At 41.1% G+C, this 17127-nt stretch overlaps 1 long non-coding RNA gene across 1 annotated transcript in view; it reads left to right on the forward strand.

The window, feature by feature from the left end:
* LOC138620243 (uncharacterized) overlaps nt 1-17127 on the forward strand; it is a 30161-nt gene that overhangs the window by 1008 nt on the left and 12026 nt on the right. The gene's annotated exons all lie outside the window — the stretch shown is intronic.

Here is a 17127-nt window from a genome sequence, read left to right on the forward strand (position 1 = left end):
TTTAGGTAAACCTTTGGAGTTTCCTCCTCGTGCTGATCCCGGTGGTAGGACTGATGAGGATGATGATGATGATGATGATGTGTGTTAGAGGCTGGGTCTTTGCGGGCAAGGTGAGTCCTCAATTTATTCAACTGGCCTACAAAGTCCCAGTTTCTGGCTCATGTGACCCCCAGTCATTGAAACTACACTTCTACTATGTATTTGTCTTTTAAAGACAGTAAATAGGGGGCTGAGTAGAATTAATTAAATAAAAAAATACAGATGGGCTTTGACAACATTTTTTAAGGAATAAAGTGTCACTGTAACCCTGGAAAATGTCAGTAAAGACACCATTTCATAGAGCTGTTAGAGGGTAACGTGATCTATAATCATGTTGGGGAATCATATGGCAAAACCAGTGAGATTAAACACAGTACAGTGTTAGGTCACCTTAAAGTCACTAACAAATACCATCATAGACTCAATGTAAAATTACACAAATGCTACAATTCATTTTTAAATGTTTATGTCTGTGCCTCAGACAGTAAACTACAGTCAGGTAAATACGCAGCTGCAGCAGGTGGTCAAGCAAAAGAAAAAAAAAGAAAGTATGTAAAATAAACTATTTAATAGCTCAAAGGGTGAATGTCACTGCTTAATAATTGGCTAAAAAGGTTTGACTTTTTTCTCAGATGGACTGCTGGACACTTCTTGATAAATTGTTTTCAAAACAAATTAAAATTTCCAGCCTTTTTTCTTTTCTTTTTTTCCTTGATCAAAAAACAGGCTAAATTAAAAAAGGAAGAGAAAAAAGTTCAACTCCCAGAGAGAATCGGTTATTTTTGTTGGATTCATCGCTCTTCAAAGACCACACGAGATGAATTCAGCATTTTAGTGTCACTGGTACGGCAACTGAATCTAGATGAAAATGTAACAATTACTGTTGAGCCTAAAAGCTCAAGCTCTACATTCACGTACTTCAATTAATATAAAAGGAGGTAGAGTTGTTCAAAATCACAAAATGCCAGACTCTATTATGTTGAACAAGCGTGTCAAGCGAGGAAGAAGTTGTTTTGGAGGCCTGCTTCTATATCTGTCCTGACCCTAGCATACCGTACATACCCCACTAATGAATTTAGCATCCTGACACTAGATGCTTTATGTAATTAATAGAGCGGAGGGCCGTGGTGGCATCTCCATGCTGCAAGTGACACATAGGTAAGACATTCGCTGAAGCATGGGATTTTTATTTCAAAAACACAAGTCCTCCAGGATTATTAAAGCACTCGTAAAACGGTCCTGAAAATGAAACAAATTCCTCTGGCATTACAATTAGGGGGGAAGTCGTCCCACTGCGTAGGTTTTATTTATTAAACTGTTAATACTCGATTGGTAGGCTGTGTATAGCAGATCAGAGGCAGGTCATTTGTTTTTTGCCTACTGTTACATGTTGCGTCTATAATAAGTGGCTGCGGACTGAAGTCACAGGAAAGTTGACACTTTGTTAAAGCTCTTGAATTCTAATTAAATTCCTTATGAGTGTAGGTGATACGCTATTTACTAATGCAACATGTAGGAAATAGTTCACACTCTTAAATTCCCTGTTATCAGATGGTAATAAGACATATTTAAAATCTAATACAGAGATTACATTAAATGATTCAAGGCCACCTCATGTTGGTGGAGGTGCACTCAGCTACCATCACCGATTCCCTCCAACGTAGCCCACTAAAACACGATGACACATCACAGAAAGCAGATAAAAACCAATCCAGCCAAGAGCTCTCCATATATGCTGCAGGAGAACACAAGCCAGCGCGAGTATGAGAGCTGAGGGCCTAGTAAGGGAGGCTCGGTGGAATGAGCCTGGTTTGAATAAGCAGCATGGCTACGGAGCTCTGGGATAGTCACCAAGTGTGCTGATTAAAATTGTGATATTAAACAGTGCTGGCTGCTACTGCCTGCCAAGCCTCTCTCAGTGGCATTTCACATTGTTTAAAAGGCCCAATCGGACTCATCTTACCACTTGCTGCACAGTGTTGCTTACATCTTTTCTTTTTTTTTTTTTGCTTTCCACCACGGCTGTCTCACATTTGTTTGCAGGGTTGTAGTTTTACTTTAAATAGACCTTTCCTACAATTCCCAGGTTACTCTCTGCTCTGGGTCACTGGGTTCACTTAGTTCTCAAAACTGAACATAACAATCGGTGCATGTGTATGTTATTGCAGGCATCATATAGAAAACTGGGCTGACTGTAAAAGCCTCACATTGTGTTTACCTTTTCTGTGAAAGCTGAACTTCTAATGAACACACGGAGGGCTCTTTCTCGGAAATTTTGCTCTGAACTCATTCAACCCCCTTTAAAACGTCACTGCAAATCCCAATAAAAGTCTGCCATTATAAATATACAATTCATAAATACTGGAAAGCAGGCCAGCTTTTTATGAAATATATGACCCAGCCCCGTTAAAAAGGTCAAACTTCGGATTTTGTGGTCACTCCAGGTTGTTGCATTTCTTCAGCCGCGACTGAACAGACACCAAATCACATTTGAGGAGCCAGCAAACGTTGTAGTTTGATCTCAAAAGTTCGGAATGAGACAGGAAGATTAAACTAGGGAGGGAGAGAGGGAGAGAAAGAAAAAGGCAGCAAGAAAAGTGAGGGACTTTTAGGGGCAGCTGTGTTTTATTAACCCAGTCATAATGCCCCTAAAAATCCTTATTGCTCTTGCAATGGTCAACAAATCTCCTGTAGCAACATGTAGAGGAACAGCACGTAAGGATCCATGTCAACTACTTGTCGCACTGCACAAATCAGTCAGGGTGTATGAATGGGGGTTACAGAGGTTATATTCAGAGATCTTAACCTCAGTTCAACCAAGCATAGAAGTCACAGTGCTGGTTGAACTGCAGAGCACATGAAAGGGAGGATATGGTCTCAGAGGAGCTGCTGAAATCAAACAGCAACCTTCGTCAAAAGTTTCACAACATGGTTCCGGATGGAGATAAGCACGAAGTTGGAAATGTTAACACCACTATCTGGAGTCTGCGCAGGCAGAATGAAAAGCATCTCTTCACTAACAATACCAATACGCTGTCATTATATTTCTGCTCAAGTTTTCATAGTTTTAATATGCAGACATAGAAGCCGATGCTCCGTGTCCTTCTGTGTTTTGACATTGCAATGGAGTACCAGGGGACAGACTGAAAGACAGACGCAGACAGGCAGGTAGTCTGACAAAAAAGACAAGCTGGCAAGCAGTGAAGCCCAAAACAATGTCAGAGTATGAAGATATACAGTACAGGCTGGGAGAAATACAGGCAGACAGATGGGAGCATAAAGACGGGTAAACAATAAAACATATTGACAAGGCAGCAGCCATACAGAGAGACGTAGAAAATGGCAACCAGAACGATAGAAGGAGAGACATGGAGGCAAGCAGGCCGTGGAGGACTGGGATCCAGGCCTGGGTGTGGTGTGGTGGGCTGTCATGGCTGGAGAGCGGGCGGTGTGGAGCTCTCAATGTTGGTGAATGAGTCATCGAAGGGAGGCTATTTTGTTGAGTTTCCCTGTGGGACGCGTCGCTGAAGGAAGGAAGGAAGAATCCTCTTCACATCGAGGGAAAGAGAGAAGGAGAGAGACAGACAAGGGGTGAAGGAGTGAGGGAAAGTGTGGACGATGACTCAGGACCACGAACCACATGGTGATGGAGAGAGGAGGGAGGAATTACTCATCAGAGCATGTGGAATCTCATACGGCTATCACAGGACTGACAGTGTGCTTCCCCCATGGCCGCTGCTCAGCCGCCATCAGTCCCTGAGGCACCAGTTAAACAGCAGTCAGCCTTTGTTTTTACCAGCCGAGAACGGAGTGAAGGTGGGGAGCGGGGTGAGCCGGGGGTCAAATTCTCAAGCGATGGGGTTTTTCTTAAATTCTTTCATCAAAGCTTCCAGTTTGGGTAACTTGGGCCGTCATGAAGCACAAATGATTATAAATTAATTCTTTACAAAAGCTGAATCCAATCCAGTTATGATGAGTCACACCAATTTTCCCCGAACACATCCGCTCTCCTGTGTGAGTGATGAATGTATGCTGAAAATACTACATCACAATCTGACTAGGCCATTTGAATTTCTACCGTGGCTGTAATAGCCTTCCTGATCGGCATGGCTCAGCTTCATACTGCAAGTGTCAGGATGTAAGAAAATATGCCCACGCGCAGCACTTACATTTCACCTGACGAATTAGAGTAGCTTCAGTAGTTTCTAGAAACACCTGAGTGTGGAAGGCCAGACTGTTTCAGGTCGTGGTTCAAATCCACAATGAGAGGTATTATCAAGGGTAAATACTGAGCTATTTTCAAGCAGGAGTTTTACCTCAGTCACTGTCTGCTTTACTGCAAGTCGGTGCAGGCCTCTGTGCTCCTGCTCCAAATTAGACAACGCTGTCATTATATTTAATCAAAGAAACTTTTCAAAAGGAGAAGAACTGAAAATGGCTTCATGAATATGTATCTGCAGTACACCGTGAACACAGGGTGACATTTTAAGTTCAGTTTCTTCTTTCTTCTTTATAGCCCAGCTTACAAAACAGCTCTTTCATGGCTGCGTAAATCCATCTTTACAGTGATAAATGTGCCACCCCGCCGAGCCTGTGGATGACAAAGTTGTACAGAGTGATGACGGGACGGAGTATAAATATAGGTGAAAGGGCTACTGGCGTGACATGTGTCATGTCTTCTCTTTGTCTGCTTGAGACTCAGCAGCTGAATCAGTAGCAATTCTTGGACGGGAGTGGTGGTGAATTAAGCGTTAATAGATAGCTCCATGATAGAGGAGGAAGGAGTCAGCAGAAAGTCAGTGGGACTGTGAACAAATGCACTGAAGTCTATTTTATGTGCGGGACCTCCACATCTGTCGCCCAAATACATTTGCAACTTCAATTTATACATTTGCATCAAAAAAGAGATGTGAGCCAACCATTGTGGCATGACTCAACAGGTGAAATGGGTGTGCCCTTGACACTAGCTCCGACCCGACACGGACACTGATCTTCCTCCAACAGAAGTTGCCATTAGGGCGTGGGCTGACAGCACTCCAACACTAGAAGAACCACTCAAATCCAAAGCAAACACTGCAGACAAAAGTCAGACAGCATGAAAAACTGGAGCAGAACCCTGCTTGTGTGCATCCCTCCAGCACCCCTCTTTAAAAAGGAGGCTGAACCCTCCTGACCTGCTTTTAGCCAATCAGCCTTTGACACAGGGCTCTGGTAAGACTGGAGGTAATATAGAGGAGTGTTATGAGCTGTCAAGTGACTATTATTGTCATTTCTCGATTAACGGGTGAATTTCTTTTCACAAAACCTAAGGGTTCTTTAAAATGTCTTGCAGTTTTTGGGCAACAGTCCAAAACCCGATGATGGTCAGTTTAATATCATGCAAAACAAATAAAAGCATCAAATTATGACATTTGAGATGTTGATCTTTTATGTCCATCTACCGGTTAATTCACTGACTTATCATTGCAGGTCTACACTAATTAATAGTTAGTTCTTATCTAGGGAATATGAATTACACTCACTAATTGCTAAACATAACTGACATCACTAACAGGGATAAAAGACAGCATATGAGTTTACAGCCTTTAATAAGGATGTAAACTGGGTAGATTTTAAATTACATTTCTTTAAAAAATAACCTCAAATTAAACACGCTCTGCCTCTAACTACCAAATGACCAAATAACTTAGGCTACCGTTTACATAACCAAATATATCTAAGAGTTATCCAAACAAGACAAAAATACTTTTTCAGTTGGAACCAAACTGAAGACGCCTTTTTTGACGAGAGGTGAAACGTCTTAAAGAAACTCAAAAAAAAGTCCAGTTGTATTTGAAAAACACTTAGAATGATCATGATCTTAATGACTATCTTCACAGAAAATCTGATATATCCTACTAATTTTAAATCTATGAATATTACTGATTTTGAGACACATCTATGACTGCATATATAAAACGAAGTAATACCTACACAGATGCAGAATTGGCAGTTACGTGTAATATATTGTTTGACCGTCAGAAACTAACTTTTGGAGGTTACACAACAGTGACATCCTGTTTACACAGCTGATTGCTTTTGATTAGACGGAGTGCAGACGTTTCCTAGCGACCGATTTACACATTATTAGTAAATAAAAATCAGAACGTAGTAAGGACTTTATACAAACAATTTACGAATGGCTGGTAGGACTGAGTCCAAACCCTGTCACAAACTGTTTGATCATCAATAAATAAGCTGTAGAAACAAACAAACACGAGAAACAAATGCCAGTTGCCGCTTTTGAAAAAAAAAAAAAAAAATCTGGAAACGTTATGCTGCAGTGGTAAATGCATAAATCAATACAGCTGTGCTGCACGCTGCAGGCCTATCAGGCTGTAGGTGGACTGAAAGGTCAAAAGAAACCGTTCATGTGACTTCCAGTCTTCAGCTATAGGAAGAGGAGGCTGTGTCTGTGTCTGTCACACGCGTATCAAAATGAGATCTTTAGAGATCTTTAGCGGGTCGGCACTGTGCGCACAAAGGTGACACACTTATGCACACAGCCAGACACATTAACTCTCGACCTCTCCTTTGCTCACTGTTTGCTTTTTTATATAGGAGGTCAAACTGCTCGCAGGTACTGAGCTTTTCTGCACCAGGCTGTCTTCAGCTCAGTCAGCAGCAGTGCCTCGTCTGTTTATCTTTGTGAGTATGTTTGGATATACATAAGCAGAGTGCCGTGCAATACAGCGCTAATGTTTGTGTTGTGAGAAACTATTTGCTATAGTATGAGGAGGAATGCAGCTCTCACAGTTGAGAGGAGCTCGGCTGCCTGAGCTGAGCTTCAGATCAGCCTAAATATTTTGAGAAGTCATTCCTCCTTTTTTTTTCTTCTCTCTCTCTCTCTCTCTCTCTCTCTCTCTGTCTGTCTGTCTTACCCACCATCGACGGGGGCACGTCGGTTTCCAGTTGTTTTCTGGCTATTTGTGGTGAATGATGCATATTGGCAGACCTCATCGGCGCTTTCTCTTTGCATTGCAAAATCTATTGGAGGCTGAACTGGGCTCAGCGCTTGTGTGCCCCAGTGTTGGGTAACAATGAGCTCCGCAGGGCGATTGGCAGATGTCTGTTTTGGTGCTGCAGATACAGTCATGCCATTGTGTGGAGTCAGCAAGTAAAATGTGTGTGCTCTCGTGTGTATGTGTATAAGGGGTGAGGAAAAGCGGGTGTTTGTTTTGGCAGAAAGATCATTTGCCAAAGAAGTAGTTACACAGCCAAAACTCATCAAACCAACCTGCGGCAGTGAGTGTTTCATCTGTCCAACCTCTTCAGTTGTCTAAATGGAAAGGTGGGCCGTTTTCCTCCCCGCACCCACCTCTTCACAGCTCTTTTGTGTGCTAAGAGGGCTTAATGGTGAGCTGTGGTAGGCATATTTCAGCGTGGTGTTGGGTTAAAATGAAAACAGACAGCAGTGGTAGTAAGCTGCCGTTTCCTCAGACTTTTCTCTGTTGCATTTGTTGTTAACAAGAGGATGAAGTAAACATTTTCAGCTAATCAGGGGCATGACAGAGCCTCATGGTGCCTCTGATCTTTTCCTCTACTCGCTGTGGCTCACTTGAAGTCCCATTGTCTGGCTTAAGCCAAGATCCTCCAGTCCAGAGGGCCTCAGTGCCAAGCTTGGCTCTGAGGATACTGCAAAAAGGGAAAACCCATCTTCCCCAAAACCTTCTTCCATTACAGAAAAGAGGTTTTCCGCTTCTATCAAAACTGTCAATGGAAGTCATTCAAGCCACTTGGAAAACATCAATTGCTCTCTTTTTCGTTCTTTATGTTGGCAATATCAGTCAGTCATACGGACACAGCACGATCCTTCCATAGTTGGTTTTCAGAAGAAAGGGAGAGTGTGTGTGTGTGTGCATGTATTTTTATATCCATTATCCTCCATGGCATTGTATGCAACTATTATTGATCTTCAGAGCATGTGCAGCTGACTTGGCTGTGAAATATCAGCATCTGCATTGTTTTTATTACTGTAACCTTTGCAACTGATGTGGACATGAATACATTGCCTGTATGTGTATGTGTGTTTGTGTAGAGTACATCAAGTGTTAAATGAAGAGCTGTTTCATGTTGGCACCAGAGTAATGGGAGCCACAATGTGACAGGCAGGCCCAAGGCGACCCAGAAATGTGCCTTCTTGGAACTTCCCTCTCATTCCTTGGCTATAAAAGCAGCGGTACAGTGCCCGCCTGACTCCAAAACCAACAGTTTTGGAAATATCTGTTACATTTGCATCCCAAATATTCAGATTTGCCTTCATGACACTCTTATTTGGGTTGACAGCATTATATTTCTCTTCCTTTTATGCCTCTCGTGTTTTCTTGTCATACTTGCCTGTTTTTGTGTTGACTCGTCTCCTCGGCATACAGGATGGGTTATTTAGGGCAGTGTGGATGTGTAACTGCAAATAATATGTATGCCACACATGCAGCAACAGTACTGTAAACATTTTTTTTTTTTTTTTTTTACGGCATGTTGTCATGTTTCTACAATAGCCCAGAATCGACAAACCAAACACTAGCTCTCGAGAGGGCCTTTTAAAAAAAACAACTTTTTTATGCAAGTTTCACGGCCATCATAGATTCTCTTTTACCAAGGAGAGAGTGAGTTGAGGGGGTTGGGCAGCCTCCAAATAGTCCACTAAGCGTTAGTCAACAAGAAAATTAGTTTTCATTAGTCGTTAAGTCGCAGGAAGAAAAAAAAAACTCTCAATTGCACTTTGTGTGAGACGTTATAAATAACTTACAGAAAAGTTTGCTACCGGCCGAGCCTTCCCCCATAGAAAGGTGGCCTTGTGCGAAACTGGTAACGTAGGTCCAGTAGGTCCTTGCTGTAAGAAGCCAGCGAATCTCTGTTGTGAGTGTTAAAAGTAACGTAAGCAGCACGTAGTTGCAGCCACGGTAAAGTACAAGTCGACAGAATTTATTTAGTTACTGTAAACTGCCATAAAGCCCAAGTTTCAGTTTAACAGTTATCAAAATGTTCTGCACTGTGTTCGCTGCCCCAAAAAAGGCAACACAGGCCCAGTTAAGGCAAGTTACCAAACAAATGCACACATTGAAGGGTGCAGGACCTCTTATGTCCTGCTATCAACAATATGTTAATGACCTATAGACACAGACGCTGTTCGGTTAAGAGACAATATACTGTGTGTAAATTAATGAGCTAAATGTTCAGTCTCTTTGTTGGTTGTTCCGACACTTTCAGATTCATTACCGCTCTTTTGCTGTTAGAATTGTTGTTAAAAAATAGCCTGTTTTGCTTGTGCACATTTAAAAGTTATATTTTCAAAACTCTTCATTAGGACTTTGTATTTCCCCCATAGTGAGCATTAACAATGTTAGTCATAATATTTGTTATCAGCCGTGGAACTCAAACCATTAATTGTTGTCCGAGAAAAGTGTATATTTAAATAAGTGAATCAATATCATGAACATGCTTTGTGCTATTGGCTTAAATAAACAACTGTCAGTTGACTAAGAGAATCTACGAGAGGTGTTCAGTTGCTTTCAATGTGCAACCTCATCATTAGAAGCCACTCCAATCCTGCAGACTAATTGCTTTATTGCCAGGTGTTAAATGGGAAGATCAGCAGACAACTACAAGCTACCAAATAACTGTTTCAAATTTACAAAACACACCTAAAAAGTGTACAAACTAACAGACTTTATCGTGTTCATTCAGATTCCTACAAACACAAAAGTGTCCAAACCTAAATTTGTGGTTTCACTGGTCTGATCAGTTTCTTGGCTGGGACTTAAATTTGTGCAATCTTGTTGTCATCATGAGATTTCTAGAAAACCAACACCCTGCCAAGTCCAACACAAGACCTCTTTAATCCCACATGTTCTCTTCACACTTTTTTGGACAGATTAAATGATGAAGATATAATGTGTTAATTACTGAAGTTGTTTTTTTTTTTTAAACTTTTGGACAGTCATACTAGCTGTCTCCTAGTTTCCAGTCTTTATGCTAGGTTGCGTTAACCATTAGGGCGTGGGCTGACAGGGCTCCGGCACCAGAGGAACCACTCAAATCTAGAGCAAACACTGCAGACAAAAGCAAGAGGGCAAGAAAAACTGGAGCAGATGTTTCTTGAGTGAATCCATCCAGCACCCTTCTTAAAAAATGAGAATGAACTCTGCTGACCTGCTTTTAGCCAATCAGCCCGTGACATCAGCCTCTGGTATGGCCAGAGTAAATAAAGAGGAATTTAATCAGCTCTCACATATCTGTGATGGTCATTTTCCCCCTCTAGGTTATACTTCGTAATAATGAATGAGATACTCGTGTTGCTATCCACTACCTTCAAATGTGCATGTTATGGGGAGACTTATTCATCCTTAAATTATAGCTGCAGTTCACAACTATTTTAATGATATTTATTTTTTGCCCTCAATTATTAATTAACAATTTTGTCTATAACATGGCAAACAATTGTGAAAACAACTGTGGCTCACAGCCCAAAGTGATTTCTTTAAATGTTATTTCAAAGCAACAGTCTACTATAATGTAATACAATAAAGCATAAAACCCTGATGTTTTTGAATAGCTGGTACAAGTAGGATGTTCCACTTACAAAATGACTGAATATCATTGATCAACGATCATTCCATTATCAAAATAGTTGCTGATTAGATTTCTGTCAATCGTATGACCGATCAATGAGCTAAAGTTTGCAGCTCTACACTAAATCAAAACAGGTTGCACCACAGCTGTTGGCTTCAGTCACATATTTAACCGCACAAACAAGAGTGGTATCAATCATCTCCTCTGACTCCTGGCAAGAACCAAGTGTAGTTCCCAAAATGTTGAGGTATTTCTTTGAGAGCTCATCATGCTGAAAACAAAACAGTTCATTCAAATAAGGCAGTTGTCTTAATGTTTGCTCCCAGTGGTCTCACTCAAGGGTGTAGAGGAAAGGCTGCCGTTATAAAGAGGGGGATGGCACAGACAATCCTACAAATACTGATAACTGCATGCATTTTTGATTAGTCTCTCCTCAAAGTTATTCACGCCATTGCAGTACACACACACACACACACACACACACACACACACACACACACACACACACACACACACACACACACACACACACACACACACACACACACACACACACACACACACACACACGCGCGAAAACACACTGAAGTAGTCTCCTCCTCCTCCTCCTCCACCTTCTACTACTACTACCACTAGGGCTTGAGAGACAAGTTCAGCCCCATCAATTCCAAATTTACATAAGGTGGGTATTCTTGTGTAGCTCAGTTAAAGCTATCCGTTTTAATCATGCATAGAACTAAGCCCAAAATACGACAGAACGGTGTGTCTTCTGAAATATTGATACCCTCCTGCCTCCCAATCTAGTCTCACATTCTTTTAGTCTCACGTCTGGTGACATTTCCAACCCTCTGTGCACTTAATTGTTAAATTGCCTCTGGCTGTATTAAGCAAAGACGTCTCAAAGCAACATCAGCTGAGGAGATGCAGAGGCTGAAGTAAATGCAACATTCCTCCCTCTCCCAGCAGAGCAATAGCAACAGTTAGAGTTATTTGATAAGTCAGCTGGTAAAAAGGCACATGTACATGTGCAGTACATAACAGAATAAACACTCCCCTTTTCCCAGAGGTGTAAGGGAGGAAGGGAGGGGGGTCAGAAGGTGACGGAGTTTGTAAGATAAACTTGGCTTAACTTTGTCAGTGCACCAAATCCCCTCATCAGTCCCTGTCCTGCCATCATCCCCTCCCCAACCATCTGTTTAACCTGCTCCAGAACAGTGTGCAAAGCTAACATAGCCAGTATTTTAGAAAGTTATTTTATTATTCAAAATGTAATAAGCTTGAATGAGCACACTTTAATGCCATATGCAGTCCCTCCAGGAGTAACTGACACAAATTCAAATATTCCTCACATTATTTACGCTAGTTTGTATTTTTTGTCTGAAGAGCACTTGCAGATTTTTCCAGTGATAACATTTTCTCAAATAAAATGATTTCAGAACTTCCACTATACAGCTCAAATAAAATCGAACTTGAAACTTTAGCTTAATTGCAGATATGTTAATGAATGAGAGAATTGTGGTCTCTGAATTAGGCCACCGATGCTGTGCATCAACCTCAAAAACCTCTGCCAAATAAATGCCAAACAAACCATTTATACCTCAAACCTAAACGTAACCATCGGAGCTTGCCGGTAGGTGCACTTTGTATGCCGGATGTTATTCAGTGATAATACTATACTAGAAGCTTAGACCTTACTGTGTCCAGCTTGTGGCTGTCAGCAATTTTTGCTTACAGAGAGATTTGTGATAAAGCTTTGGGAAGATATTTTGCTTGCAAAATAGTAACACATTAGAAAGAGAACTGTTTCGCAAAGCTGGAGCTATGATCTCAGACCATAGTGTCAGAATACAAAACAGACTGTTGCACATGGATCTGTGGCTCAGTAAAACATGGTAATACCCAACCCAACAGAGACAGACCTGTGACTCAAGCAGTGTCCATTGCAGAATTGCTGATATAGTTAATTTTGACATTTTCTGCACTGTGCCCAAAAAGTTCTCAACCAAAACAGCAACTCCTTAAAGTTGTAGAAATGTTTTTTCTCTCTGTCTCATGTTGCGGGGGATTAGGTCGGCAAACACAAAATTTGCAGTTTGGCTGCAAAACTAGGGGCCAACGATATTTTATTCTGACTGGGTTACATACACAAGACTAATTTGTGCAGACTCTTGTCAAGGTACTGTAACACTGATGCAGATAGTAATATCTTTGGTGTCATTTTAGGAGTCACTTCAACGTCAACCTGATCCACTACTGGTCAAAGCCAGTGGGGGTTGTATGAGAAATTTTGGCAATTTGAGTCTTTTTTAGTGGTTTACCACCACGTTAACAGTACGGGTGGGTCATGATTTTTTTGAATAGTCATTATAACCTGAACAAAAAAAAAAAAAAACATTTATAAAAAAAAAAACCATTGTATCACCAGACAAAGTAAGTTTGATGTTGGACGTGCGTAGCAAACACCGGCCTTCATTTCAAACATGGTTCCTTTTAGCTTTGCCCAAAGCAAAGGATTTTGAAGCTTGATGGCCTTTGTTAGACGCACGTTTCTGCTGTGAATGGGTCTGTATGTGTCTTTGTGACATAAATCTGTTTACAAAGTCACATGGTGGGGACCTACGTCCTTTATGGGGACAAAGGCAATTCTCCATTATGGAAATCATTAAAATATTAAAGTATGAAGACTCAGTTATTGTCTGGTAAGGTTTAGGTTAAGCTAGGGTAAATGCTAGGTTACAAGAGTAGTAGCTATGGCTACGTATAAGTCTTTAAGAAATGAATGTAAGTCAATGTAATGTTCTCTGGAGTGATGTGTGTTTTTGTGTGTGTGTGTGTGTTTGGGGGGGGGGCTTTTTAAATAATAGTTCAATAGTTTTTTTGCATTAGTTACAAGTTGTGTTCTTTGTGGGATCGAGCAGGTTCAGGCTCCGACAGACGTCAGTCATCAAGATAGTTCACTGATCACAGCCTAGTTTTCCTGAAAATTGACTGTATTAGCGAGACTCTTCTCTAATCTTACCTCTCTCCTGTCACTTTTTACCCGCTTGGCAACTGGAACACAAAAAGCTTTGAAGTGGGTGTAACCAGGAAGACATGCATGCCTAATGAGCAAGAGTGAAAAGGACTTAATTCTTGTTAAAGCAACGTAGCTCTGCTTACTGAACCACAGTGCAGTACCTTAATTAAGTTGTCTATTAACACAAAGAGGGCAACAGTGGTATTTGCACTTATGTCAGCCAGATCATATCTGTTTAACTTAACAGTCCGTCTATGAAAACATCTCCAAAACATCTGCAACCAAACATCGATTTCACCTTCTGAACTGACTTGTCAAACAGATAAACATCGCACTGTGACTTGCCAAAACGATATAATAAGTCCATAATAAATACTGACAGTCACTTCTATTCAGAGATATGTGCAGTGCCAGAAAGGAACAAAGAAAAAGAAGAACGACATGATCTTCTATTTCAGATTTACAGCCGTGGGGTCACCAGTGGAAGTGGAGCTGGAGCAGAGTGGTGCAGAACTCTCCTCCTCCCTCCTGGCCTCCTTCGCCTGTTCCCATCCATTTTTTTTTTTTGCTCTCTGTTACTGTATATGGGTCACGCTGTGATTGTGTGTACATGCAGGTGAATATGCTCCCTTTTCCGCTGAGCACATGGAAAGAAGTACTCAAACCGCTACACCTTTAAATGAAAGTAACAACACAGTGGAACAATGCTGCATTTAAAGCAAAGGTCATGTTTAAAGGTTTAAACTGACGCAGTGTTACATCAGAATGTATATTTGTGTTTTAACAGAGAACCCATTCTGAAGACTGATTGTCCCTCAGAAATCAAAATAATCTATTCATGATCCGGTATGTGGATTTTCTAGTGGTGCAACAGTGTATGGCTACTTTAACTCATGCAGTGCTTCATGTTACATTTGCTAATTTGTTTTCAATCAATTTATAATACCACAAACTACAGACCTGAAAGTGGCATAAGTAAAATTCATACACTTTTTTAACTATCTCACAATCTGCAATCTGTGTGCATGTATAAGCCAATGCATGAATACTGTGTGAATAACTGTGTGTGTTACTTCCCACTGGTTTACCTGTGCCCCCCCATGAGAACTGACCACACACCACATCTCAGACCAAGCAGGAAGGCAGGATGTTTTTGATGAAGCAGTGGGCTTAATTTAGGCTCAGGCATTCTCAGTATCTGTCACCTAACTCCCAACGATCTCAACACACAGTGCAGGAGGTGTTTGTGTGCGTGTGCGTTAGCTCATGTTTATCCAGGGAGGCGAGTTATAAATTGAAATGCACACCCACATTTGGCCTTACAAAAAGACTACAATACCTCCCAAATGTAAAGACAAAGACATGCTCATCCTCCTTAAAACTTGGTAAATGATAATCATAATAATTGCAGCTCTACAATACACTCTTGTGATATAGTTTCTCTTTGATATGCTTTCATTACAAATTATTAATACTGGCTATTAAAAAATAATCCCATTAACCCTGCCAAATGCCCAAAATCTTGATTTCTTCTTCTGAAGGAACTGGCTTAGTTTTAGCTCCTACTTGGCTACAAAATAACCAAACAGGCGTAGGCATTGCCAACAAACCAGCAACAGCAAAAGGCGAAAGCCAACAACCTCTGCCAAAGACTTCAGCTTGCTCCCAGTGTTCTTCTCTTACTGATACACGCAGAAATGTTCTGCCTACTTCTTTGAATTACAGAATTTCTTTGCCTGTATGGAATTTTTTTTTGGATTCATTATATTTCCGAACGACCACACTGTTGGGAAGCAGCTACACACTATTTAAAGTAAATGCATTAACCTCCATTATCTAGCTCTCGTTTGTTTGATGAGCACATCAATAAGACACAATAAGAGTTATCAGATTTTTGAAAACCCTGTAAGAGCATCTTGTGACGTTCTGACCTTGAGCCCGTTGTCATTCTAATGCTGCATTAAATGAACGTGTGCTGACTTGTCAAACAACTGCACAGGGTGCTGAGAGGAGAGACGTGCGGTCGTCATGCATCCATAACGAATGGAAAGAAAGGAAGACCACACAGCGGCATGGTCAGATCAGGTTGTCAGAGACCATATTTAAAATCTGGGTCAGAGTCCAGGCCGTAACCTCGCTCTCACTATTGCTCCACACTCTCTCCTCTTCACCCCACTTGACCTTCTTCATCGCGTCCCGTTATCCTATCTTTGTCTTTTTTTCTCTTTACAGCTTTATGTCCACACCACTTTTCAAATCCAGGTCTCTATTTATTTCATTCACTCCCTCAGCCTTTTTGCTTGTCTTCCTTTCTCTTTGCATGCAGCCTGAGCCATCGACAGAGGCAGCAGTTTTGCATTCTGCCTGTGTTGAGTTTCATGGGCAGCGTCCGAAGTTTACAGTCACATTAGTTTTGTTCTAAAATGCATAAAATAAAGTTGGAAATTGCATTTAAAAATGTAGTCATGTCAAGTTAAAATGTATGAACTGTTGAGAATACATTGGCTGTCTTTTAACTATTTCTCTTCTCCCAAGAGGAATGAAGAAAAGTCAAGGCGAGCGTAAAAAACAGCTATGACTCATATGTGAGCGTTACAATAAGCTTATTCACTTCTGCTTTATTACAAGATGACAAAAAAAAGAAAACATGTGTAGCTGTTGTCCTTGCACAGGACTTAAATATCTACTATTATAGATAACAATCACCTGGGCTTGTTCTGGTTCTTGTAACTGTGTAGTTGCAGTACGTGTACAATGAATGCAGACTTTTGAGATGCCACCGGGCACAGCTGGTGTTAGTCAGGGAACATTTCCATGTATAGGTCAACAGCTTGTTAAAAGACAATGCCTTGTTTTCTTTTCTGTACATGTGTAAATTATGCAGGATTAAATTTACACATTCACGATGTCTTCTTGCCTACAGTACATCTTTAATTGAGCTGGGCTTTCTGTTAACTATTGTTTTCAGACTTTGTTAACATATTGATCCTCGTATTAAATATAGCAACAACATTGACATTTAATTCCTGGCCAATTTAAAAAAAATATTTTTTACAGTCTTCCTGTGCTTTTAGAAAATCTAATATATCATGGCTAAAAACTGAGAAAAAGAGCCAGAGATATAAAAGGTGCCCCATCACTGCCTATTCTCTAAAGCAGACTTGGCAGGCCTGCAGCAGCTCATCATGGCAAAATGGCAAACACTGCACAAATCAACTGGCATCCGTGCTTCTTTTCAGCTCAGTGGCTCTGGAGCTATTGTGGAGCTAACATGGCTGCCAACAATAAGACATGATGACATTGTCCTGTTTTCAAGCTGGATGCCCTCCCAGTAAGGAGTTCTGGTGAATATCTCTTAAGTGTGACATAGAGATGGGCCCGCAACCACCAGCGAAGCTGAGCTGAGCTGCGGAGCCGCTTTAGAGTCCTGCTGAGACCGGCCAGGCCCACAGCCTCCCTGC

The sequence above is a fragment of the Brachyistius frenatus genome, unplaced genomic scaffold (genome assembly GCF_029030835.1).
Source record: "Brachyistius frenatus isolate BFR_SWC_R1_liver_20210118 unplaced genomic scaffold, ASM2903083v1 Contig_23, whole genome shotgun sequence".
Classification (NCBI taxonomy): domain Eukaryota; kingdom Metazoa; phylum Chordata; class Actinopteri; family Embiotocidae; genus Brachyistius; species Brachyistius frenatus.